Source organism: Eleutherodactylus coqui, chromosome 7 (genome assembly GCF_035609145.1).
Source record: "Eleutherodactylus coqui strain aEleCoq1 chromosome 7, aEleCoq1.hap1, whole genome shotgun sequence".
Lineage (NCBI taxonomy): Eukaryota > Metazoa > Chordata > Amphibia > Anura > Eleutherodactylidae > Eleutherodactylus > Eleutherodactylus coqui.
The window spans coordinates 219,188,685-219,214,206 of record NC_089843.1 but is presented as its reverse complement, the minus strand read 5'-3'; the positions used below and the strand labels follow the sequence as shown (position 1 = coordinate 219,214,206).

General features: G+C 47.1%; 3 non-coding genes and 2 pseudogenes across 3 annotated transcripts; all 5 read left to right on the top strand.

The window, feature by feature from the left end:
• Positions 1-846: 846 nt before the first annotated feature.
• Positions 847-1,035, top strand: LOC136573850 (U2 spliceosomal RNA). Its single transcript, XR_010786068.1, has one exon. It is a non-coding gene; the product is annotated as a U2 spliceosomal RNA (small nuclear RNA).
• Positions 1,036-8,762: 7,727 nt separating this feature from the next.
• LOC136573975 (U2 spliceosomal RNA) lies at positions 8,763-8,965 on the top strand (annotated as a pseudogene).
• Positions 8,966-11,723: 2,758 nt separating this feature from the next.
• Positions 11,724-11,914, top strand: LOC136573800 (U2 spliceosomal RNA). The gene has a single exon (XR_010786018.1). It is a non-coding gene; the product is annotated as a U2 spliceosomal RNA (small nuclear RNA).
• Positions 11,915-19,617: 7,703 nt separating this feature from the next.
• On the top strand, positions 19,618-19,820 carry LOC136573974 (U2 spliceosomal RNA; annotated as a pseudogene).
• A 2,758-nt stretch (positions 19,821-22,578) lies between these two features.
• Positions 22,579-22,769, top strand: LOC136573799 (U2 spliceosomal RNA). The gene has a single exon (XR_010786017.1). It is a non-coding gene; the product is annotated as a U2 spliceosomal RNA (small nuclear RNA).
• The last annotated feature ends 2,753 nt before the right edge of the window (positions 22,770-25,522 follow it).

Below are 25,522 nucleotides of genomic sequence, written 5' to 3'. Positions count from 1 at the left end.
GAAAGGGGCATGTATGGCGAGGTACTTGGCTGGAAGACTTTTTGTGCGAATGAAGTGGTGTAAGCGTGATTTACGTATGCCGGTAGCTTTTGAGATTCCAAAGTGGTATGAATGGGTTGTGAGCTTTGTGGTGAAGTTTGAGTTGAGTGAATATGAGGTGAGCGTGCTGAAGAATAAGCGGATGGTGCGGAAGATCATTGAGAGTAAGGATGTGGTGTCTGACATTAATTCTGTGCGAGGAGCGGATGTGGAGAGCGTGTGGAAGAAGGTGCGGATGGACGGGATGAGTAATAGGCAGAGTGAGATTGTATGGCAGAGTCTGCATGGTGTGTTACCGGTGCGAGAGTTCCAGCGTGTGAGAGGTTTGGTGAGGAGTGAGAGATGTCCGAGAGAGGGGTGCGGTGGATGTGAGAGTGTGATGCATGTTTTTTGGAATTGCGACTATGCGCAGAATGTACTGCGAAGGTTAGGGACGTTATGCCATGAAATAACGGGTGTAAATTTCATATCCTATGAATTAGTCATGTTTGGTCTCGGAGTGAGTAACAGTGTGAAGGAGAGACTGTTGTGGCTGTTCTTGGCGTGCGTGAAGGAAGTGTTGTGGGATGTGAGGAACGTGTATGTGTTTAAGCGGAAGGAACTGAGTGCGAGGGACAGCGTGCGAATGGTGTTGGGGAAAATGTATATTATTTATTTGTGGGACAAAAAGAAAACAGGGGTGGATGCGGAGGGGATGTGGAAGGTGCTGAAATGGAAACAAATTGTTAACCTGTCATGAGTTTTCCTTTAAACTTCTAATGATTTATTTATGTATTAATGTGATGAAGTATTGTTATGTATGTAAATAAAGCTGTTTTATTTATAATAAAAAAAAAAAAAAAATCTGTTCTTATCAGTTTAATATCTGATACGTCCCCTATCTGGGGACCATATATTAAATGGATTTTTAGAACAGGGAGCTGGAAAAAGAGCTTGCTCTGTCCACTCCGCGCATTGACCTGGTATTGCAGTACCTCCAGGACCGGTGCACCCCCTTTCCTACAGCAGTTTCCAAAAGCAGAAAAACAAAACTGACGAGCAAGAGGTGCAGCGCAGCTGTGGCTGCTTCTGCTGCTGCTAACAAACCAGCACTTTGACTGACACTCAGCCCGTCTGCTGCCGTGGAGCTCGCAACATTGTATCCACTGTGCACAGCACAGGTACAACTGGAAGCAAAACAACACACAGCAGTTCATATGCCAGCCGCACTCTATAGTTCGTACCTACCGCTGCGCTAATAGCCAAGTTGGAAACATCGGGCAGGCACAGCGTATCCTGGCAGCCTGCATCTGTATGCTCCACGTATTCGGGTCATGGGTGTATGTGCAGGGGGTGCGGTCGCACCTGGGGCCCGGAGCCCTAGGGGGCCCATAAAGTCTCTCTTCCCCACATTGTAAACCAATGCTATCAATGAAGCTTTATAATTTGGGGGCCCAGTCCCAGACTTTGTACTGGGGCCCCGCAGCTTCAAGTTACACCTCCGGATCAGGATAATGCTAGGCCATTCCAACCAGCCTGTGTGAGTGACCTGCAGTCGCTGGTAGTCGAAAAGCGGCCGGCCCCGGATGTGCGCTTCAGAGTGGACAGACAGCAGTGGACCCCCAATCACACAGGCCCGAGGCTTGCTATGCAGCACGGAATACCTCATTGGACTGCAGCGCTCCACGCGGGCTGAGATACACGCTCCACGTGGGATGGGCAGTATTCCGTCCATGAGGATCCAGGCCAACGCTTACAGATGGAGCAACACCCGGGGAGCAAAGAACTCCAACGAACGGACGTCTACTTTAAAAGGATGTATTGCTTTATTCAATGCATGGACACAGAAACAGTTCAACCGCTCGCTAAAGACCGCAGTCAATACAGTAAAGAAAGAAATGTGTCTGTTTAATGTAAACTTGCACGGAGCTCGTTTGTGAGCCACTGACTGAATGAATGCTGCTGCTGCCGCTGCTGCATGTCTGAAACGTGGTCTGACGTTACATGCACCAGCAGGGATAAGGCCTTGCCTATAAGCATTCCCCAGCTGGCAAAAACGGAACCTCCCTGCCTATTCCTCACCGTGGAAGAACGGAACCTACCTTTTTTTTTAAAAAAAAAGAAAGCCACAGCAGCAGCCAACTCGATTTTGGTAGGCCGCTGTCTCCCCCTTGTGTGCTGCATTAAAAATGCACTCCGCTGAAAATAACTGATCCACGAAATAGAGCGTAGGGAGAGAATGAGGCTTCTAGATGAGCCGTCAGGCTATGATAAATTGTATCACACCTGGGCGATATGGATAGATGCCCGGAGCTCACCCCTATTTACTAGGTGGTTACAGACAGGGACATGTGAGTAACACGTTTAAACCACAATCGTAAAGAGAAACAGCAATCCCGGAGCGCCCCCCCCCTCCCCCTTTTTTGTTTTATTTTCTCTTTCTCCCGTGTCATAGATACCTACCCTCCCTTACCGCTCCCCCCCCCCCTTCCCCTGTTTGTAGACCTTATAAAATATCACAGACAAACATTATATAGTTCAACTCGAAATTTATTTATTAAGTTTCATTGTCAAAGTTATTTTTACATTGCTTTGAGATAAGGCAAAAGTTCCCCCCCCCCCCTCCATGAAACCAATAAAACCTATATTGAATAAAATAAAAATGATGCAGTTACCGGTAGTTCTGCAGTTACTGGTAGTTCTGCAGTTACCGGTAGTTTAGCAGTTGCCTGTAGTTTAGCAGTTGCCGGTAGTTTTGCAGTTGCCGGTAGTTCTGCAGTTGCCGGTAGTTCTGCAGTTGCCGGTAGTTCTGCAGCTTCTTGGTAGAGATAAAGACCATCTCCCGTCTCCCAGCTGCAGCAGAGACTGACTGAAATCGCTGCCAAGCCCGGTATTTATGCTTCTAAATTGATGACATCACAATGGAGTGACATCAGCCTGCCATACACCTGGCTCATGACATCACAAGGGAGTGACATCATCAGCATTCCAAATACCTGGCTCATTTGCATACAGTATGTATGCATGTATGTGTCTATCTATCCTATCCTATCCTATCTAATCTATCTTTATTAATTACGTAGAATATAGATATGGATTATTTCTGAATTATAGATTTTGTAGATATAGATTAAAGATAGATTTAAGATTGTGTGTGTGTGTGTGATAGAGATATATATATATATCTCTATGTAAAAAAAATATAAAATCTGTAGTTATGTATGTATGGCGGGAAAAAAAGGCCTGCTGTATGTTTTTAAGTTCTTCGGATAACCATGCCATTCTATTATTCTCCTTACTAGGGTCTACTAATGCCGGCCCAGGGAAAGGCAATAAAGCCCTATGGGGCCGAAGCCAATTTCCCTCATTTCAGGTAAAAAGTTTCCATCCGTCCCCACTCGAAATGCGGCCGGCCGAAGAGATCCCTCCAACCGACCGGCCGACGCACCTTCAGAGACAAACTAGTGCTTGCTTCTAGTGTCATCGCCGGCTTAACCATCCTGGGTAGGGAGGTGACGAGTCCTGCAGCAGCAGCAGCAGCAGCAGCAGCAGCAGCAGGCTCTGCAAGCCTAGGATGCGTGAGCACGGTGCAAGAGGAAGGACTGAGGGAGGGAGGGAGGGCGCGGTTGAGAAGGCGTGGGACGGGGCTATGCAAAACTCTTCCATCTCCCTGGGTGCATTGTGGGTGCGCCCAGAGTGCCGGCTGAGCGTGTTGCCTCAAGCCTTGGAAGTGGAGTTGGGCGGGCCGGGCTGCAGGTGAAACCCATTTCGGGTTATCGCTTCTCGGCCTTTTGGCTAAGACCAAGTGTCTGTGCTGGAAGTTCTGAGCTTGTCGTACCCTCGGCCCTGAGGCATCGGCGGATTTATTCGTCTTAAGCCTCTTGCTGCTATAGGGGGAGGACCTGCAAAGATTCCTGGGAAGGCGATCGACAATACCCTACTGAAATGGCAGTGAGCATGATGGCTTCAGTGCGCTTTGCTGAGCCTGGTGACCTGCGCATTAAGAATTCCTTCAAAATCGACGTCGCTGAAGAGGTTCGTGAGAAAGTCTCCCTGAGTTTCCTGGTGAGAAGAGTCCTGCTGGAGATCCTGAAGGTGAAGAGAGATGACATCCTGGCTCTACAAGATTCTCCTGGTCGATTTATCCTCACCTTGGACTCTGAATCTGCCTGCCAGAGCTGCTTCTTCTACATCAAAGCAAGTCTGCATGAAGAAGACCTTAAAGGACTGACCTTCGTTGTTTTGTATTCCGGAGGTGAGAAACCGCTGGTTGTCCACATGAACAATCCCCACGTGGACTTAGAGGACATCTCCCGCTTCCTATGGAATTATTGTTCGGAGGTCCGGTTTTCCCATAAGGTTCTGAATGCCGAAAGACTCTGGACTGGTAAATATAAATTCTTTGTGAAACTTCAGCGCAATTCGGAGGGAATTGGTGGACTGAATCACCCTCCATCCAGTTTTTCCATTGGCAGAGATCGAGGACGTTTGTTCTATCCTGAGATGCCCCTTTTCTGCCGCAAGTGCAATGAGTTTGGCCACACTCATGATAGTTGCAAGGAGGAAGTGGCTATATGCAAAAAATGCTACAAGAAGGGGCATGCAACCGCAGCTTGCCCCAATGAAATTGTGTGCAATATTTGCAACCTGCCTGGCCATCCTTTCAAGGACTGTCCATTAAAAAAGACCCCTAGGTCATATGCTGATGCGCTCAGGAGGCAGCCGGTCCTTGCCGGTACATCAGTGGAGCAGAGGCCACCAGTCAGGCCTCCACCCAAAGAGCAGCCTGCTGACCCTCCTAAAGAGCAGCCTGCAGACCCTCCTAAAGAGCAGCCTGCAGACCCTCCTAAAGAGCAGCCTGCAGACCCTCCTAAAGAGCAGCCTGCTGACCCGCCTAAAGAGCAGCCTGCTGATCCATCTAATGAGCAACCTACCGGCTCATCTGGCAATCGCACAACTCCAGTGGTCTGCTCAGAGACTCCAGAGGGCCTGGTTGGGGAGGACTCCTCGGCGGCGGCTAAAGGTCTTACTAGTGGGACCTCAGAAAGTGAGGAGATGGACTTTGAAGTACAGAGGAAGAGGAAAACAGGAAAGGCAGAGGGAGGCAGTGCAAAAGTCAAAAAGATGCCCATAAAACTGACTAACATGCAGCCCACAACTGAGACATCTGAGCTTCCTTCCACTACTCGAACCTACAAGCCAGTCCCATCTAGGCTGCAGCTGCCTCCTGATCCACCCCCTTCGGACCCTATTAACATAGAGTTCTCGGACCCATCCGGCAACATTTCAAGCCCGGGTACGGTTGGGATAATGTCCGACTCGGATAGCAGCACCTAAACCATCATCCTATGGCCAGCAACATCCGGATTGCCTCGCTGAATGTGAGGAGTTTAAAGAGTCCTGCAAGAAGGGCTGCTTTATTTTCTTATTTATCAACAGTGAACTGTGATATAATTTTGTTGCAGGAATGTGGCATTGACTTTGACATGAGCTATGCTGAACTGAGAGAGAGCTGGACTCTAGGTCCCTCCGTGTGGTCTGGAGATAACGAATGCAAGTCAACAGGTGTCGGAGTCTTGTTCAAGTCCCATGACTTCAAAGTAACATCCTTTTTGCACATTGTGCCTGGGCGAGCTCTCCTTATAAATGCCAGCCTTGGGGGAACAGACTTTAGACTACTGAATATTTATGCCTCTCCAGTAAAAGAAGAAAGATCTCAGCTCCTTCAAGACCTGCAGTATTATCTACCCGGTTCTTCTGCGCTAATAGTCGGTGGCGACTTTAATTGCATCTTGCCTGGTGAGAAGAGATGGGGATCAGATGCGCCACGCAAAGATAAAACTGAAAAACAACTAAAAGACTTGTTGATGGACTTTAGACTTAAAGATGCCTGGCATGAACTACACGCAGCTGACCCAGGATACACTTGGGAAAGCACAACCTCCAAATCCAGAATTGACTTTTTCTTCATAACAGAGCAAGTGATCGCCAAGTCAATTGATTATATCAACAACATCTTTTCTGATCACAAGCTGCTCCTTGCGCAAGTGGAGCTGCCCAGTCTCCATAGAGCTCGAGGGGTTTGGAGGCTCAACACAACATTACTACAAGACCCAGACACAAAAACAGAATTCGTTGCCTTCTACAAAAAACTAAAAAATCAGCAAAACAACCATGCTTCTCTGCTTGACTGGTGGGAACACAGTAAAACTAAAATAAAAGAATTTTTTGTCAAGGCCAGTATCGCCAGAGCAAGGAAGAGAGCCAGCTGGCACAGGAGGCTCAACACAAAGCTTCAGACCTGTTTTAAGCTCAGAGAGCATGGTGTAGACATGGAGGACATTATTGTAAGTACAAAAAAGGAAATAGCTAAAGAGATACTCTCTAAGGGTAAAGAGCTGATTTACAACTCCAAAGTTAAAGTCCTGGAAGAGGATGAGAAATGTACCAGATTCTTCTTTAAAAAAGTTGTGGCGTCAAAGGAATTAATTAAAGAGCTGGAGGGCGAAACCTCATCAGATGGCATCCTGACTAAAGCCCAAGAATACTATCAAGAGCTCTTTAGTGACAAGTCCATGAATTGGTCCTTTGCTGAAGATGCACTAAACACTTTAGATTGCCAACTAGAGAGATCTGATCAAGAGCTGCTATGTACTGATATCACTTTACAAGAACTAGATGCTGCTACTAAAAGCCTCTCCTACGGCAAAACCCCTGGAGGGGATGGCCTCCCTGTGGAGTTTTACAGAACGTTTTGGGACATTTTAAGTGTGGATTTACTTGTAGTTTTTAAAGAAGCTTTTAAGTGTGATGTTTTACCTCTTTCTTGGAGGAGCGGACTTGTTTCCATGATTTTTAAGAAGGGGGATAGGTCTCACCTGGAAAACTGGAGGCCCATCACATTACTAAATGTAGACTACAAAATTATGTCCAAAACCCTGGTGAACCGTTTTAAAGGAGTTTTAAAAAAAGTGATAAATGCTGACCAAGTATGCGGTGTCCCTGGAAGAGGAGTGCAAGAACATCTTAACACCATCCGGGACATAATATGGTATCAGCAAGAGAGGCAGCAGAATCTGGCAATTTTGTCTCTTGACTTCCAAAAAGCCTTTGATCGTGTATCCCACAAGTTTTTATGGTCTGTTTTAAGAAAAATGCACTTTCCAGAAGATTTTATTAGGCAAATTGCGGTTTTATACAAAGACTCTTTTAGTAAAATTTCAATAAATGGTTCTCTGACTAAAGAAATTTTCCTGCACTCAGGAGTAAAACAAGGCTGTCCTCTGTCGCCAATTTTGTTTATTTGCGCAATAGAGCCCTTGCTGTCAATGCTCAGGAAAGACAAAGTCGTGAGAGGCGTTCCTATCCCCGGTGGTCAAGGCAGAGAAGTGAAGGTCCTGGGCTACATGGACGACATATCCATCTTTTGTACCTCGCCTACAGCACTAAGAAGGGCAATAAGATTGACAGAGTTCTTTTGTGAGGCTTCGGCCTCTAAGTTAAACCTGAGCAAAAGCAGCTGCTTCACTATCGGGAATTGGTCGGACGTGACAATCCCAAATCTCAAAATGCAGTCTGATGCAATAAAGATCCTAGGAGTAACCTTTGACAAGCAGCATGAGGGAACCCAGAGTTGGGAAGCTGTAAAAGGGAAACTGGAGAGGAAGCTTGACTTCTGGAAACTCAGAAGACTCACCTTGGAAGGTAAGATCCTAATCATCAAAGCCCTCCTGCTTCCAATGATGCTGTATCTTAGTTGTGTGTTCCCTCCCAATGACATCACGGTGAAAAGATTGCAGAGAATGCTGTTCCAGTTCATATGGAGCTCCAAGTATGAGAAGCTTAACAGGCAAACCATGCATAAATCTCACCATCTTGGAGGTAAGAATGTGCCCAATGTCAAGTTATTTCTGTACTCTAAATTTTTCAGTCTCTGCCTCAGAACCATCTTCCTGGAGAATACCTGGTCCTATTTTTTGAGATATGCCGCTGGACACATTTTCAGAAAGCGTAAGTGGGTGTCTTTTTCTTTGACCGCTCCAGTCCTAATTTTTTCCCCCAAGCAATATGTCATCCTGGAGAAAATTATAAGACTGTACAATCTGGATTCCTTTGAGATGGGAAATCTAAAAGATGCTAAAAAGCTGCTGTTAGAGGTAAAGAAGGCGGAAACCATGACTCCTCTATTGAATTTCTCCTACAACAGATGCGCTTCTATCTGGAAGAGAGTACATGCACCGTACCTGACAAATGAGCACAAGGACATTGCTTGGATGACCATACATGAGTGCCTGCCTACGAGAGACTTCCAACACCGAAGAAGATTCAGCAACACTGCCATTTGTCCTAGGCAGCATTGCGGTGATGATGAGACTACTTTACATGTCATGTGGAACTGTCACTTTGCTCAAGAGGTTTGGAGAGAATGTAGCCAACTTTTAAAGTTTTTAGCTGGCCTTGATTTTCTGAACCATGAAGTTGTTTTTTACGGACTGTTACCAAATCTTACAAAAGGAAAAGAAAGAGTCTTATGGTGCACTTTAAATTGTGTCAAGAACGCCTTATGGAAAGTGAGAAACATCTTGCTGTTTAAAAGAGACTGCATAAGTGGGAAAGACTGTCTTAAAATGGCGATAAGTGAACTGCATGTATATTATTTGCTTGATAAGAAGATCTTAGGGAAAAGCAAAGCCCTTAGTATGTGGAATTTTCATTTGTGGAATATGTTGATTTGAGAAATGTCTATTTATGCTTGTTTTCTATGACTAAGTTCAATAAATGTAAATGTAAAAAATCTGTTCTTATCAGTTTAATATCTGATACGTCCCCTATCTGGGGACCATATATTAAATGGATTTTTAGAACAGGGAGCTGGAAAAAGAGCTTGCTCTGTCCACTCCGCGCATTGACCTGGTATTGCAGTACCTCCAGGACCGGTGCACCCCCTTTCCTACAGCAGTTTCCAAAAGCAGAAAAACAAAACTGACGAGCAAGAGGTGCAGCGCAGCTGTGGCTGCTTCTGCTGCTGCTAACAAACCAGCACTTTGACTGACACTCAGCCCGTCTGCTGCCGTGGAGCTCGCAACATTGTATCCACTGTGCACAGCACAGGTACAACTGGAAGCAAAACAACACACAGCAGTTCATATGCCAGCCGCACTCTATAGTTCGTACCTACCGCTGCGCTAATAGCCAAGTTGGAAACATCGGGCAGGCACAGCGTATCCTGGCAGCCTGCATCTGTATGCTCCACGTATTCGGGTCATGGGTGTATGTGCAGGGGGTGCGGTCGCACCTGGGGCCCGGAGCCCTAGGGGGCCCATAAAGTCTCTCTTCCCCACATTGTAAACCAATGCTATCAATGAAGCTTTATAATTTGGGGGCCCAGTCCCAGACTTTGTACTGGGGCCCCGCAGCTTCAAGTTACACCTCCGGATCAGGATAATGCTAGGCCATTCCAACCAGCCTGTGTGAGTGACCTGCAGTCGCTGGTAGTCGAAAAGCGGCCGGCCCCGGATGTGCGCTTCAGAGTGGACAGACAGCAGTGGACCCCCAATCACACAGGCCCGAGGCTTGCTATGCAGCACGGAATACCTCATTGGACTGCAGCGCTCCACGCGGGCTGAGATACACGCTCCACGTGGGATGGGCAGTATTCCGTCCATGAGGATCCAGGCCAACGCTTACAGATGGAGCAACACCCGGGGAGCAAAGAACTCCAACGAACGGACGTCTACTTTAAAAGGATGTATTGCTTTATTCAATGCATGGACACAGAAACAGTTCAACCGCTCGCTAAAGACCGCAGTCAATACAGTAAAGAAAGAAATGTGTCTGTTTAATGTAAACTTGCACGGAGCTCGTTTGTGAGCCACTGACTGAATGAATGCTGCTGCTGCCGCTGCTGCATGTCTGAAACGTGGTCTGACGTTACATGCACCAGCAGGGATAAGGCCTTGCCTATAAGCATTCCCCAGCTGGCAAAAACGGAACCTCCCTGCCTATTCCTCACCGTGGAAGAACGGAACCTACCTTTTTTTTTAAAAAAAAAGAAAGCCACAGCAGCAGCCAACTCGATTTTGGTAGGCCGCTGTCTCCCCCTTGTGTGCTGCATTAAAAATGCACTCCGCTGAAAATAACTGATCCACGAAATAGAGCGTAGGGAGAGAATGAGGCTTCTAGATGAGCCGTCAGGCTATGATAAATTGTATCACACCTGGGCGATATGGATAGATGCCCGGAGCTCACCCCTATTTACTAGGTGGTTACAGACAGGGACATGTGAGTAACACGTTTAAACCACAATCGTAAAGAGAAACAGCAATCCCGGAGCGCCCCCCCCCTCCCCCTTTTTTGTTTTATTTTCTCTTTCTCCCGTGTCATAGATACCTACCCTCCCTTACCGCTCCCCCCCCCCTTCCCCTGTTTGTAGACCTTATAAAATATCACAGACAAACATTATATAGTTCAACTCGAAATTTATTTATTAAGTTTCATTGTCAAAGTTATTTTTACATTGCTTTGAGATAAGGCAAAAGTTCCCCCCCCCCCCTCCATGAAACCAATAAAACCTATATTGAATAAAATAAAAATGATGCAGTTACCGGTAGTTCTGCAGTTACTGGTAGTTCTGCAGTTACCGGTAGTTTAGCAGTTGCCTGTAGTTTAGCAGTTGCCGGTAGTTTTGCAGTTGCCGGTAGTTCTGCAGTTGCCGGTAGTTCTGCAGTTGCCGGTAGTTCTGCAGCTTCTTGGTAGAGATAAAGACCATCTCCCGTCTCCCAGCTGCAGCAGAGACTGACTGAAATCGCTGCCAAGCCCGGTATTTATGCTTCTAAATTGATGACATCACAATGGAGTGACATCAGCCTGCCATACACCTGGCTCATGACATCACAAGGGAGTGACATCATCAGCATTCCAAATACCTGGCTCATTTGCATACAGTATGTATGCATGTATGTGTCTATCTATCCTATCCTATCCTATCTAATCTATCTTTATTAATTACGTAGAATATAGATATGGATTATTTCTGAATTATAGATTTTGTAGATATAGATTAAAGATAGATTTAAGATTGTGTGTGTGTGTGTGATAGAGATATATATATATATCTCTATGTAAAAAAAATATAAAATCTGTAGTTATGTATGTATGGCGGGAAAAAAAGGCCTGCTGTATGTTTTTAAGTTCTTCGGATAACCATGCCATTCTATTATTCTCCTTACTAGGGTCTACTAATGCCGGCCCAGGGAAAGGCAATAAAGCCCTATGGGGCCGAAGCCAATTTCCCTCATTTCAGGTAAAAAGTTTCCATCCGTCCCCACTCGAAATGCGGCCGGCCGAAGAGATCCCTCCAACCGACCGGCCGACGCACCTTCAGAGACAAACTAGTGCTTGCTTCTAGTGTCATCGCCGGCTTAACCATCCTGGGTAGGGAGGTGACGAGTCCTGCAGCAGCAGCAGCAGCAGCAGCAGCAGCAGCAGCAGCAGGCTCTGCAAGCCTAGGATGCGTGAGCACGGTGCAAGAGGAAGGACTGAGGGGGGAGGGCGCGGTTGAGAAGGCGTGGGGCGGGGCTATGCAAAACTCTTCCATCTCCCTGGGTGCATTGTGGGTGCGCCCAGAGTGCCGGCTGAGCGTGTTGCCTCAAGCCTTGGAAGTGGAGTTGGGCGGGCCGGGCTGCAGGTGAAACCCATTTCGGGTTATCGCTTCTCGGCCTTTTGGCTAAGATCAAGTGTAGTATCTGTTCTTATCAGTTTAATATCTGATACGTCCCCTATCTGGGGACCATATATTAAATGGATTTTTAGAACAGGGAGCTGGAAAAAGAGCTTGCTCTGTCCACTCCGCGCATTGACCTGGTATTGCAGTACCTCCAGGACCGGTGCACCCCCTTTCCTACAGCAGTTTCCAAAAGCAGAAAAACAAAACTGACGAGCAAGAGGTGCAGCGCAGCTGTGGCTGCTTCTGCTGCTGCTAACAAACCAGCACTTTGACTGACACTCAGCCCGTCTGCTGCCGTGGAGCTCGCAACATTGTATCCACTGTGCACAGCACAGGTACAACTGGAAGCAAAACAACACACAGCAGTTCATATGCCAGCCGCACTCTATAGTTCGTACCTACCGCTGCGCTAATAGCCAAGTTGGAAACATCGGGCAGGCACAGCGTATCCTGGCAGCCTGCATCTGTATGCTCCACGTATTCGGGTCATGGGTGTATGTGCAGGGGGTGCGGTCGCACCTGGGGCCCGGAGCCCTAGGGGGCCCATAAAGTCTCTCTTCCCCACATTGTAAACCAATGCTATCAATGAAGCTTTATAATTTGGGGGCCCAGTCCCAGACTTTGTACTGGGGCCCCGCAGCTTCAAGTTACACCTCCGGATCAGGATAATGCTAGGCCATTCCAACCAGCCTGTGTGAGTGACCTGCAGTCGCTGGTAGTCGAAAAGCGGCCGGCCCCGGATGTGCGCTTCAGAGTGGACAGACAGCAGTGGACCCCCAATCACACAGGCCCGAGGCTTGCTATGCAGCACGGAATACCTCATTGGACTGCAGCGCTCCACGCGGGCTGAGATACACGCTCCACGTGGGATGGGCAGTATTCCGTCCATGAGGATCCAGGCCAACGCTTACAGATGGAGCAACACCCGGGGAGCAAAGAACTCCAACGAACGGACGTCTACTTTAAAAGGATGTATTGCTTTATTCAATGCATGGACACAGAAACAGTTCAACCGCTCGCTAAAGACCGCAGTCAATACAGTAAAGAAAGAAATGTGTCTGTTTAATGTAAACTTGCACGGAGCTCGTTTGTGAGCCACTGACTGAATGAATGCTGCTGCTGCCGCTGCTGCATGTCTGAAACGTGGTCTGACGTTACATGCACCAGCAGGGATAAGGCCTTGCCTATAAGCATTCCCCAGCTGGCAAAAACGGAACCTCCCTGCCTATTCCTCACCGTGGAAGAACGGAACCTACCTTTTTTTTTAAAAAAAAAGAAAGCCACAGCAGCAGCCAACTCGATTTTGGTAGGCCGCTGTCTCCCCCTTGTGTGCTGCATTAAAAATGCACTCCGCTGAAAATAACTGATCCACGAAATAGAGCGTAGGGAGAGAATGAGGCTTCTAGATGAGCCGTCAGGCTATGATAAATTGTATCACACCTGGGCGATATGGATAGATGCCCGGAGCTCACCCCTATTTACTAGGTGGTTACAGACAGGGACATGTGAGTAACACGTTTAAACCACAATCGTAAAGAGAAACAGCAATCCCGGAGCGCCCCCCCCCTCCCCCTTTTTTGTTTTATTTTCTCTTTCTCCCGTGTCATAGATACCTACCCTCCCTTACCGCTCCCCCCCCCCCTTCCCCTGTTTGTAGACCTTATAAAATATCACAGACAAACATTATATAGTTCAACTCGAAATTTATTTATTAAGTTTCATTGTCAAAGTTATTTTTACATTGCTTTGAGATAAGGCAAAAGTTCCCCCCCCCCCCTCCATGAAACCAATAAAACCTATATTGAATAAAATAAAAATGATGCAGTTACCGGTAGTTCTGCAGTTACTGGTAGTTCTGCAGTTACCGGTAGTTTAGCAGTTGCCTGTAGTTTAGCAGTTGCCGGTAGTTTTGCAGTTGCCGGTAGTTCTGCAGTTGCCGGTAGTTCTGCAGTTGCCGGTAGTTCTGCAGCTTCTTGGTAGAGATAAAGACCATCTCCCGTCTCCCAGCTGCAGCAGAGACTGACTGAAATCGCTGCCAAGCCCGGTATTTATGCTTCTAAATTGATGACATCACAATGGAGTGACATCAGCCTGCCATACACCTGGCTCATGACATCACAAGGGAGTGACATCATCAGCATTCCAAATACCTGGCTCATTTGCATACAGTATGTATGCATGTATGTGTCTATCTATCCTATCCTATCCTATCTAATCTATCTTTATTAATTACGTAGAATATAGATATGGATTATTTCTGAATTATAGATTTTGTAGATATAGATTAAAGATAGATTTAAGATTGTGTGTGTGTGTGTGATAGAGATATATATATATATCTCTATGTAAAAAAAATATAAAATCTGTAGTTATGTATGTATGGCGGGAAAAAAAGGCCTGCTGTATGTTTTTAAGTTCTTCGGATAACCATGCCATTCTATTATTCTCCTTACTAGGGTCTACTAATGCCGGCCCAGGGAAAGGCAATAAAGCCCTATGGGGCCGAAGCCAATTTCCCTCATTTCAGGTAAAAAGTTTCCATCCGTCCCCACTCGAAATGCGGCCGGCCGAAGAGATCCCTCCAACCGACCGGCCGACGCACCTTCAGAGACAAACTAGTGCTTGCTTCTAGTGTCATCGCCGGCTTAACCATCCTGGGTAGGGAGGTGACGAGTCCTGCAGCAGCAGCAGCAGCAGCAGCAGCAGCAGCAGGCTCTGCAAGCCTAGGATGCGTGAGCACGGTGCAAGAGGAAGGACTGAGGGAGGGAGGGAGGGCGCGGTTGAGAAGGCGTGGGACGGGGCTATGCAAAACTCTTCCATCTCCCTGGGTGCATTGTGGGTGCGCCCAGAGTGCCGGCTGAGCGTGTTGCCTCAAGCCTTGGAAGTGGAGTTGGGCGGGCCGGGCTGCAGGTGAAACCCATTTCGGGTTATCGCTTCTCGGCCTTTTGGCTAAGACCAAGTGTCTGTGCTGGAAGTTCTGAGCTTGTCGTACCCTCGGCCCTGAGGCATCGGCGGATTTATTCGTCTTAAGCCTCTTGCTGCTATAGGGGGAGGACCTGCAAAGATTCCTGGGAAGGCGATCGACAATACCCTACTGAAATGGCAGTGAGCATGATGGCTTCAGTGCGCTTTGCTGAGCCTGGTGACCTGCGCATTAAGAATTCCTTCAAAATCGACGTCGCTGAAGAGGTTCGTGAGAAAGTCTCCCTGAGTTTCCTGGTGAGAAGAGTCCTGCTGGAGATCCTGAAGGTGAAGAGAGATGACATCCTGGCTCTACAAGATTCTCCTGGTCGATTTATCCTCACCTTGGACTCTGAATCTGCCTGCCAGAGCTGCTTCTTCTACATCAAAGCAAGTCTGCATGAAGAAGACCTTAAAGGACTGACCTTCGTTGTTTTGTATTCCGGAGGTGAGAAACCGCTGGTTGTCCACATGAACAATCCCCACGTGGACTTAGAGGACATCTCCCGCTTCCTATGGAATTATTGTTCGGAGGTCCGGTTTTCCCATAAGGTTCTGAATGCCGAAAGACTCTGGACTGGTAAATATAAATTCTTTGTGAAACTTCAGCGCAATTCGGAGGGAATTGGTGGACTGAATCACCCTCCATCCAGTTTTTCCATTGGCAGAGATCGAGGACGTTTGTTCTATCCTGAGATGCCCCTTTTCTGCCGCAAGTGCAATGAGTTTGGCCACACTCATGATAGTTGCAAGGAGGAAGTGGCTATATGCAAAAAATGCTACAAGAAGGGGCATGCAACCGCAGCTTGCCCCAATGAAATTGTGTGCAATATTTGCAACCTGCCTGGCCATCCTTTCAAGGACTGTCCATTAAAAAAGACCCCTAGGTCATATGCTGATGCGCTCAGGAGGCAGCCGGTCCTTGCCGGTACATCAGTGGAGCAGAGGCCACCAGTCAGGCCTCCACCCAAAGAGCAGCCTGCTGACCCTCCTAAAGAGCAGCCTGCAGACCCTCCTAAAGAGCAGCCTGCAGACCCTCCTAAAGAGCAGCCTGCTGACCCGCCTAAAGAGCAGCCTGCTGATCCATCTAATGAGCAACCTACCGGCTCATCTGGCAATCGCACAACTCCAGTGGTCTGCTCAGAGACTCCAGAGGGCCTGGTTGGGGAGGACTCCTCGGCGGCGGCTAAAGGTCTTACTAGTGGGACCTCAGAAAGTGAGGAGATGGACTTTGAAGTACAGAGGAAGAGGAAAACAGGAAAGGCAGAGGGAGGCAGTGCAAAAGTCAAAAAGATGCCCATAAAACTGACTAACATGCAGCCCACAACTGAGACATCTGAGCTTCCTTCCACTACTCGAACCTACAAGCCAGTCCCATCTAGGCTGCAGCTGCCTCCTGATCCACCCCCTTCGGACCCTATTAACATAGAGTTCTCGGACCCATCCGGCAACATTTCAAGCCCGGGTACGGTTGGGATAATGTCCGACTCGGATAGCAGCACCTAAACCATCATCCTATGGCCAGCAACATCCGGATTGCCTCGCTGAATGTGAGGAGTTTAAAGAGTCCTGCAAGAAGGGCTGCTTTATTTTCTTATTTATCAACAGTGAACTGTGATATAATTTTGTTGCAGGAATGTGGCATTGACTTTGACATGAGCTATGCTGAACTGAGAGAGAGCTGGACTCTAGGTCCCTCCGTGTGGTCTGGAGATAACGAATGCAAGTCAACAGGTGTCGGAGTCTTGTTCAAGTCCCATGACTTCAAAGTAACATCCTTTTTGCACATTGTGCCTGGGCGAGCTCTCCTTATAAATGCCAGCCTTGGGGGAACAGACTTTAGACTACTGAATATTTATGCCTCTCCAGTAAAAGAAGAAAGATCTCAGCTCCTTCAAGACCTGCAGTATTATCTACCCGGTTCTTCTGCGCTAATAGTCGGTGGCGACTTTAATTGCATCTTGCCTGGTGAGAAGAGATGGGGATCAGATGCGCCACGCAAAGATAAAACTGAAAAACAACTAAAAGACTTGTTGATGGACTTTAGACTTAAAGATGCCTGGCATGAACTACACGCAGCTGACCCAGGATACACTTGGGAAAGCACAACCTCCAAATCCAGAATTGACTTTTTCTTCATAACAGAGCAAGTGATCGCCAAGTCAATTGATTATATCAACAACATCTTTTCTGATCACAAGCTGCTCCTTGCGCAAGTGGAGCTGCCCAGTCTCCATAGAGCTCGAGGGGTTTGGAGGCTCAACACAACATTACTACAAGACCCAGACACAAAAACAGAATTCGTTGCCTTCTACAAAAAACTAAAAAATCAGCAAAACAACCATGCTTCTCTGCTTGACTGGTGGGAACACAGTAAAACTAAAATAAAAGAATTTTTTGTCAAGGCCAGTATCGCCAGAGCAAGGAAGAGAGCCAGCTGGCACAGGAGGCTCAACACAAAGCTTCAGACCTGTTTTAAGCTCAGAGAGCATGGTGTAGACATGGAGGACATTATTGTAAGTACAAAAAAGGAAATAGCTAAAGAGATACTCTCTAAGGGTAAAGAGCTGATTTACAACTCCAAAGTTAAAGTCCTGGAAGAGGATGAGAAATGTACCAGATTCTTCTTTAAAAAAGTTGTGGCGTCAAAGGAATTAATTAAAGAGCTGGAGGGCGAAACCTCATCAGATGGCATCCTGACTAAAGCCCAAGAATACTATCAAGAGCTCTTTAGTGACAAGTCCATGAATTGGTCCTTTGCTGAAGATGCACTAAACACTTTAGATTGCCAACTAGAGAGATCTGATCAAGAGCTGCTATGTACTGATATCACTTTACAAGAACTAGATGCTGCTACTAAAAGCCTCTCCTACGGCAAAACCCCTGGAGGGGATGGCCTCCCTGTGGAGTTTTACAGAACGTTTTGGGACATTTTAAGTGTGGATTTACTTGTAGTTTTTAAAGAAGCTTTTAAGTGTGATGTTTTACCTCTTTCTTGGAGGAGCGGACTTGTTTCCATGATTTTTAAGAAGGGGGATAGGTCTCACCTGGAAAACTGGAGGCCCATCACATTACTAAATGTAGACTACAAAATTATGTCCAAAACCCTGGTGAACCGTTTTAAAGGAGTTTTAAAAAAAGTGATAAATGCTGACCAAGTATGCGGTGTCCCTGGAAGAGGAGTGCAAGAACATCTTAACACCATCCGGGACATAATATGGTATCAGCAAGAGAGGCAGCAGAATCTGGCAATTTTGTCTCTTGACTTCCAAAAAGCCTTTGATCGTGTATCCCACAAGTTTTTATGGTCTGTTTTAAGAAAAATGCACTTTCCAGAAGATTTTATTAGGCAAATTGCGGTTTTATACAAAGACTCTTTTAGTAAAATTTCAATAAATGGTTCTCTGACTAAAGAAATTTTCCTGCACTCAGGAGTAAAACAAGGCTGTCCTCTGTCGCCAATTTTGTTTATTTGCGCAATAGAGCCCTTGCTGTCAATGCTCAGGAAAGACAAAGTCGTGAGAGGCGTTCCTATCCCCGGTGGTCAAGGCAGAGAAGTGAAGGTCCTGGGCTACATGGACGACATATCCATCTTTTGTACCTCGCCTACAGCACTAAGAAGGGCAATAAGATTGACAGAGTTCTTTTGTGAGGCTTCGGCCTCTAAGTTAAACCTGAGCAAAAGCAGCTGCTTCACTATCGGGAATTGGTCGGACGTGACAATCCCAAATCTCAAAATGCAGTCTGATGCAATAAAGATCCTAGGAGTAACCTTTGACAAGCAGCATGAGGGAACCCAGAGTTGGGAAGCTGTAAAAGGGAAACTGGAGAGGAAGCTTGACTTCTGGAAACTCAGAAGACTCACCTTGGAAGGTAAGATCCTAATCATCAAAGCCCTCCTGCTTCCAATGATGCTGTATCTTAGTTGTGTGTTCCCTCCCAATGACATCACGGTGAAAAGATTGCAGAGAATGCTGTTCCAGTTCATATGGAGCTCCAAGTATGAGAAGCTTAACAGGCAAACCATGCATAAATCTCACCATCTTGGAGGTAAGAATGTGCCCAATGTCAAGTTATTTCTGTACTCTAAATTTTTCAGTCTCTGCCTCAGAACCATCTTCCTGGAGAATACCTGGTCCTATTTTTTGAGATATGCCGCTGGACACATTTTCAGAAAGCGTAAGTGGGTGTCTTTTTCTTTGACCGCTCCAGTCCTAATTTTTTCCCCCAAGCAATATGTCATCCTGGAGAAAATTATAAGACTGTACAATCTGGATTCCTTTGAGATGGGAAATCTAAAAGATGCTAAAAAGCTGCTGTTAGAGGTAAAGAAGGCGGAAACCATGACTCCTCTATTGAATTTCTCCTACAACAGATGCGCTTCTATCTGGAAGAGAGTACATGCACCGTACCTGACAAATGAGCACAAGGACATTGCTTGGATGACCATACATGAGTGCCTGCCTACGAGAGACTTCCAACACCGAAGAAGATTCAGCAACACTGCCATTTGTCCTAGGCAGCATTGCGGTGATGATGAGACTACTTTACATGTCATGTGGAACTGTCACTTTGCTCAAGAGGTTTGGAGAGAATGTAGCCAACTTTTAAAGTTTTTAGCTGGCCTTGATTTTCTGAACCATGAAGTTGTTTTTTACGGACTGTTACCAAATCTTACAAAAGGAAAAGAAAGAGTCTTATGGTGCACTTTAAATTGTGTCAAGAACGCCTTATGGAAAGTGAGAAACATCTTGCTGTTTAAAAGAGACTGCATAAGTGGGAAAGACTGTCTTAAAATGGCGATAAGTGAACTGCATGTATATTATTTGCTTGATAAGAAGATCTTAGGGAAAAGCAAAGCCCTTAGTATGTGGAATTTTCATTTGTGGAATATGTTGATTTGAGAAATGTCTATTTATGCTTGTTTTCTATGACTAAGTTCAATAAATGTAAATGTAAAAAATCTGTTCTTATCAGTTTAATATCTGATACGTCCCCTATCTGGGGACCATATATTAAATGGATTTTTAGAACAGGGAGCTGGAAAAAGAGCTTGCTCTGTCCACTCCGCGCATTGACCTGGTATTGCAGTACCTCCAGGACCGGTGCACCCCCTTTCCTACAGCAGTTTCCAAAAGCAGAAAAACAAAACTGACGAGCAAGAGGTGCAGCGCAGCTGTGGCTGCTTCTGCTGCTGCTAACAAACCAGCACTTTGACTGACACTCAGCCCGTCTGCTGCCGTGGAGCTCGCAACATTGTATCCACTGTGCACAGCACAGGTACAACTGGAAGCAAAACAACACACAGCAGTTCATATGCCAGCCGCACTCTATAGTTCGTACCTACCGCTGCGCTAATAGCCAAGTTGGAAACATCGGGCAGGCACAGCGTATCCTGGCAGCCTGCATCTGTATGCTCCACGTATTCGGGTCATGGGTGTATGTGCAGGGGGTGCGGTCGCACCTGGGGCCCGGAGCCCTAGGGGGCCCATAAAGTCTCTCTTCCCCACATTGTAAACCAATGCTATCAATGAAGCTTTATAATTTGGGGGCCCAGTCCCAGACTTTGTACTGGGGCCCCGCAGCTTCAAGTTACACCTCCGGATCAGGATAATGCTAGGCCATTCCAACCAGCCTGTGTGAGTGACCTGCAGTCGCTGGTAGTCGAAAAGCGGCCGGCCCCGGATGTGCGCTTCAGAGTGGACAGACAGCAGTGGACCCCCAATCACACAGGCCCGAGGCTTGCTATGCAGCACGGAATACCTCATTGGACTGCAGCGCTCCACGCGGGCTGAGATACACGCTCCACGTGGGATGGGCAGTATTCCGTCCATGAGGATCCAGGCCAACGCTTACAGATGGAGCAACACCCGGGGAGCAAAGAACTCCAACGAACGGACGTCTACTTTAAAAGGATGTATTGCTTTATTCAATGCATGGACACAGAAACAGTTCAACCGCTCGCTAAAGACCGCAGTCAATACAGTAAAGAAAGAAATGTGTCTGTTTAATGTAAACTTGCACGGAGCTCGTTTGTGAGCCACTGACTGAATGAATGCTGCTGCTGCCGCTGCTGCATGTCTGAAACGTGGTCTGACGTTACATGCACCAGCAGGGATAAGGCCTTGCCTATAAGCATTCCCCAGCTGGCAAAAACGGAACCTCCCTGCCTATTCCTCACCGTGGAAGAACGGAACCTACCTTTTTTTTTAAAAAAAAAGAAAGCCACAGCAGCAGCCAACTCGATTTTGGTAGGCCGCTGTCTCCCCCTTGTGTGCTGCATTAAAAATGCACTCCGCTGAAAATAACTGATCCACGAAATAGAGCGTAGGGAGAGAATGAGGCTTCTAGATGAGCCGTCAGGCTATGATAAATTGTATCACACCTGGGCGATATGGATAGATGCCCGGAGCTCACCCCTATTTACTAGGTGGTTACAGACAGGGACATGTGAGTAACACGTTTAAACCACAATCGTAAAGAGAAACAGCAATCCCGGAGCGCCCCCCCCCTCCCCCTTTTTTGTTTTATTTTCTCTTTCTCCCGTGTCATAGATACCTACCCTCCCTTACCGCTCCCCCCCCCCTTCCCCTGTTTGTAGACCTTATAAAATATCACAGACAAACATTATATAGTTCAACTCGAAATTTATTTATTAAGTTTCATTGTCAAAGTTATTTTTACATTGCTTTGAGATAAGGCAAAAGTTCCCCCCCCCCCCTCCATGAAACCAATAAAACCTATATTGAATAAAATAAAAATGATGCAGTTACCGGTAGTTCTGCAGTTACTGGTAGTTCTGCAGTTACCGGTAGTTTAGCAGTTGCCTGTAGTTTAGCAGTTGCCGGTAGTTTTGCAGTTGCCGGTAGTTCTGCAGTTGCCGGTAGTTCTGCAGTTGCCGGTAGTTCTGCAGCTTCTTGGTAGAGATAAAGACCATCTCCCGTCTCCCAGCTGCAGCAGAGACTGACTGAAATCGCTGCCAAGCCCGGTATTTATGCTTCTAAATTGATGACATCACAATGGAGTGACATCAGCCTGCCATACACCTGGCTCATGACATCACAAGGGAGTGACATCATCAGCATTCCAAATACCTGGCTCATTTGCATACAGTATGTATGCATGTATGTGTCTATCTATCCTATCCTATCCTATCTAATCTATCTTTATTAATTACGTAGAATATAGATATGGATTATTTCTGAATTATAGATTTTGTAGATATAGATTAAAGATAGATTTAAGATTGTGTGTGTGTGTGTGATAGAGATATATATATATATCTCTATGTAAAAAAAATATAAAATCTGTAGTTATGTATGTATGGCGGGAAAAAAAGGCCTGCTGTATGTTTTTAAGTTCTTCGGATAACCATGCCATTCTATTATTCTCCTTACTAGGGTCTACTAATGCCGGCCCAGGGAAAGGCAATAAAGCCCTATGGGGCCGAAGCCAATTTCCCTCATTTCAGGTAAAAAGTTTCCATCCGTCCCCACTCGAAATGCGGCCGGCCGAAGAGATCCCTCCAACCGACCGGCCGACGCACCTTCAGAGACAAACTAGTGCTTGCTTCTAGTGTCATCGCCGGCTTAACCATCCTGGGTAGGGAGGTGACGAGTCCTGCAGCAGCAGCAGCAGCAGCAGCAGCAGCAGCAGCAGCAGGCTCTGCAAGCCTAGGATGCGTGAGCACGGTGCAAGAGGAAGGACTGAGGGGGGAGGGCGCGGTTGAGAAGGCGTGGGGCGGGGCTATGCAAAACTCTTCCATCTCCCTGGGTGCATTGTGGGTGCGCCCAGAGTGCCGGCTGAGCGTGTTGCCTCAAGCCTTGGAAGTGGAGTTGGGCGGGCCGGGCTGCAGGTGAAACCCATTTCGGGTTATCGCTTCTCGGCCTTTTGGCTAAGATCAAGTGTAGTATCTGTTCTTATCAGTTTAATATCTGATACGTCCCCTATCTGGGGACCATATATTAAATGGATTTTTAGAACAGGGAGCTGGAAAAAGAGCTTGCTCTGTCCACTCCGCGCATTGACCTGGTATTGCAGTACCTCCAGGACCGGTGCACCCCCTTTCCTACAGCAGTTTCCAAAAGCAGAAAAACAAAACTGACGAGCAAGAGGTGCAGCGCAGCTGTGGCTGCTTCTGCTGCTGCTAACAAACCAGCACTTTGACTGACACTCAGCCCGTCTGCTGCCGTGGAGCTCGCAACATTGTATCCACTGTGCACAGCACAGGTACAACTGGAAGCAAAACAACACACAGCAGTTCATATGCCAGCCGCACTCTATAGTTCGTACCTACCGCTGCGCTAATAGCCAAGTTGGAAACATCGGGCAGGCACAGCGTATCCTGGCAGCCTGCATCTGTATGCTCCACGTATTCGGGTCATGGGTGTATGTGCAGGGGGTGCGGTCGCACCTGGGGCCCGGAGCCCTAGGGGGCCCATAAAGTCTCTCTTCCCCACATTGTAAACCAATGCTATCAATGAAGCTTTATAATTTGGGGGCCCAGTCCCAGACTTTGTACTGGGGCCCCGCAGCTTCAAGTTACACCTCCGGATCAGGATAATGCTAGGCCATTCCAACCAGCCTGTGTGAGTGACCTGCAGTCGCTGGTAGTCGAAAAGCGGCCGGCCCCGGATGTGCGCTTCAGAGTGGACAGACAGCAGTGGACCCCCAATCACACAGGCCCGAGGCTTGCTATGCAGCACGGAATACCTCATTGGACTGCAGCGCTCCACGCGGGCTGAGATACACGCTCCACGTGGGATGGGCAGTATTCCGTCCATGAGGATCCAGGCCAACGCTTACAGATGGAGCAACACTCGGGGAGCAAAGAACTCCAACGAACGGACGTCTACTTTAAAAGGATGTATTGCTTTATTCAATGCATGGACACAGAAACAGTTCAACCGCTCGCTAAAGACCGCAGTCAATACAGTAAAGAAAGAAATGTGTCTGTTTAATGTAAACTTGCACGGAGCTCGTTTGTGAGCCACTGACTGAATGAATGCTGCTGCTGCCGCTGCTGCATGTCTGAAACGTGGTCTGACGTTACATGCACCAGCAGGGATAAGGCCTTGCCTATAAGCATTCCCCAGCTGGCAAAAACGGAACCTCCCTGCCTATTCCTCACCGTGGAAGAACGGAACCTACCTTTTTTTTTTAAAAAAAAGAAAGCCACAGCAGCAGCCAACTCGATTTTGGTAGGCCGCTGTCTCCCCCTTGTGTGCTGCATTAAAAATGCACTCCGCTGAAAATAACTGATCCACGAAATAGAGCGTAGGGAGAGAATGAGGCTTCTAGATGAGCCGTCAGGCTATGATAAATTGTATCACACCTGGGCGATATGGATAGATGCCCGGAGCTCACCCCTATTTACTAGGTGGTTACAGACAGGGACATGTGAGTAACACGTTTAAACCACAATCGTAAAGAGAAACAGCAATCCCGGAGCGCCCCCCCCCTCCCCCTTTTTTGTTTTATTTTCTCTTTCTCCCGTGTCATAGATACCTACCCTCCCTTACCGCTCCCCCCCCCCCTTCCCCTGTTTGTAGACCTTATAAAATATCACAGACAAACATTATATAGTTCAACTCGAAATTTATTTATTAAGTTTCATTGTCAAAGTTATTTTTACATTGCTTTGAGATAAGGCAAAAGTTCCCCCCCCCCCCTCCATGAAACCAATAAAACCTATATTGAATAAAATAAAAATGATGCAGTTACCGGTAGTTCTGCAGTTACTGGTAGTTCTGCAGTTACCGGTAGTTTAGCAGTTGCCTGTAGTTTAGCAGTTGCCGGTAGTTTTGCAGTTGCCGGTAGTTCTGCAGTTGCCGGTAGTTCTGCAGTTGCCGGTAGTTCTGCAGCTTCTTGGTAGAGATAAAGACCATCTCCCGTCTCCCAGCTGCAGCAGAGACTGACTGAAATCGCTGCCAAGCCCGGTATTTATGCTTCTAAATTGATGACATCACAATGGAGTGACATCAGCCTGCCATACACCTGGCTCATGACATCACAAGGGAGTGACATCATCAGCATTCCAAATACCTGGCTCATTTGCATACAGTATGTATGCATGTATGTGTCTATCTATCCTATCCTATCCTATCTAATCTATCTTTATTAATTACGTAGAATATAGATATGGATTATTTCTGAATTATAGATTTTGTAGATATAGATTAAAGATAGATTTAAGATTGTGTGTGTGTGTGTGATAGAGATATATATATATATCTCTATGTAAAAAAAATATAAAATCTGTAGTTATGTATGTATGGCGGGAAAAAAAGGCCTGCTGTATGTTTTTAAGTTCTTCGGATAACCATGCCATTCTATTATTCTCCTTACTAGGGTCTACTAATGCCGGCCCAGGGGAAGGCAATAAAGCCCTATGGGGCCGAAGCCAATTTCCCTCATTTCAGGTAAAAAGTTTCCATCCGTCCCCACTCGAAATGCGGCCGGCCGAAGAGATCCCTCCAACCGACCGGCCGACGCACCTTCAGAGACAAACTAGTGCTTGCTTCTAGTGTCATCGCCGGCTTAACCATCCTGGGTAGGGAGGTGACGAGTCCTGCAGCAGCAGCAGCAGCAGCAGCAGCAGCAGCAGGCTCTGCAAGCCTAGGATGCGTGAGCACGGTGCAAGAGGAAGGACTGAGGGGGGAGGGCGCGGTTGAGAAGGCGTGGGGCGGGGCTATGCAAAACTCTTCCATCTCCCTGGGTGCATTGTGGGTGCGCCCAGAGTGCCGGCTGAGCGTGTTGCCTCAAGCCTTGGAAGTGGAGTTGGGCGGGCCGGGCTGCAGGTGAAACCCATTTCGGGTT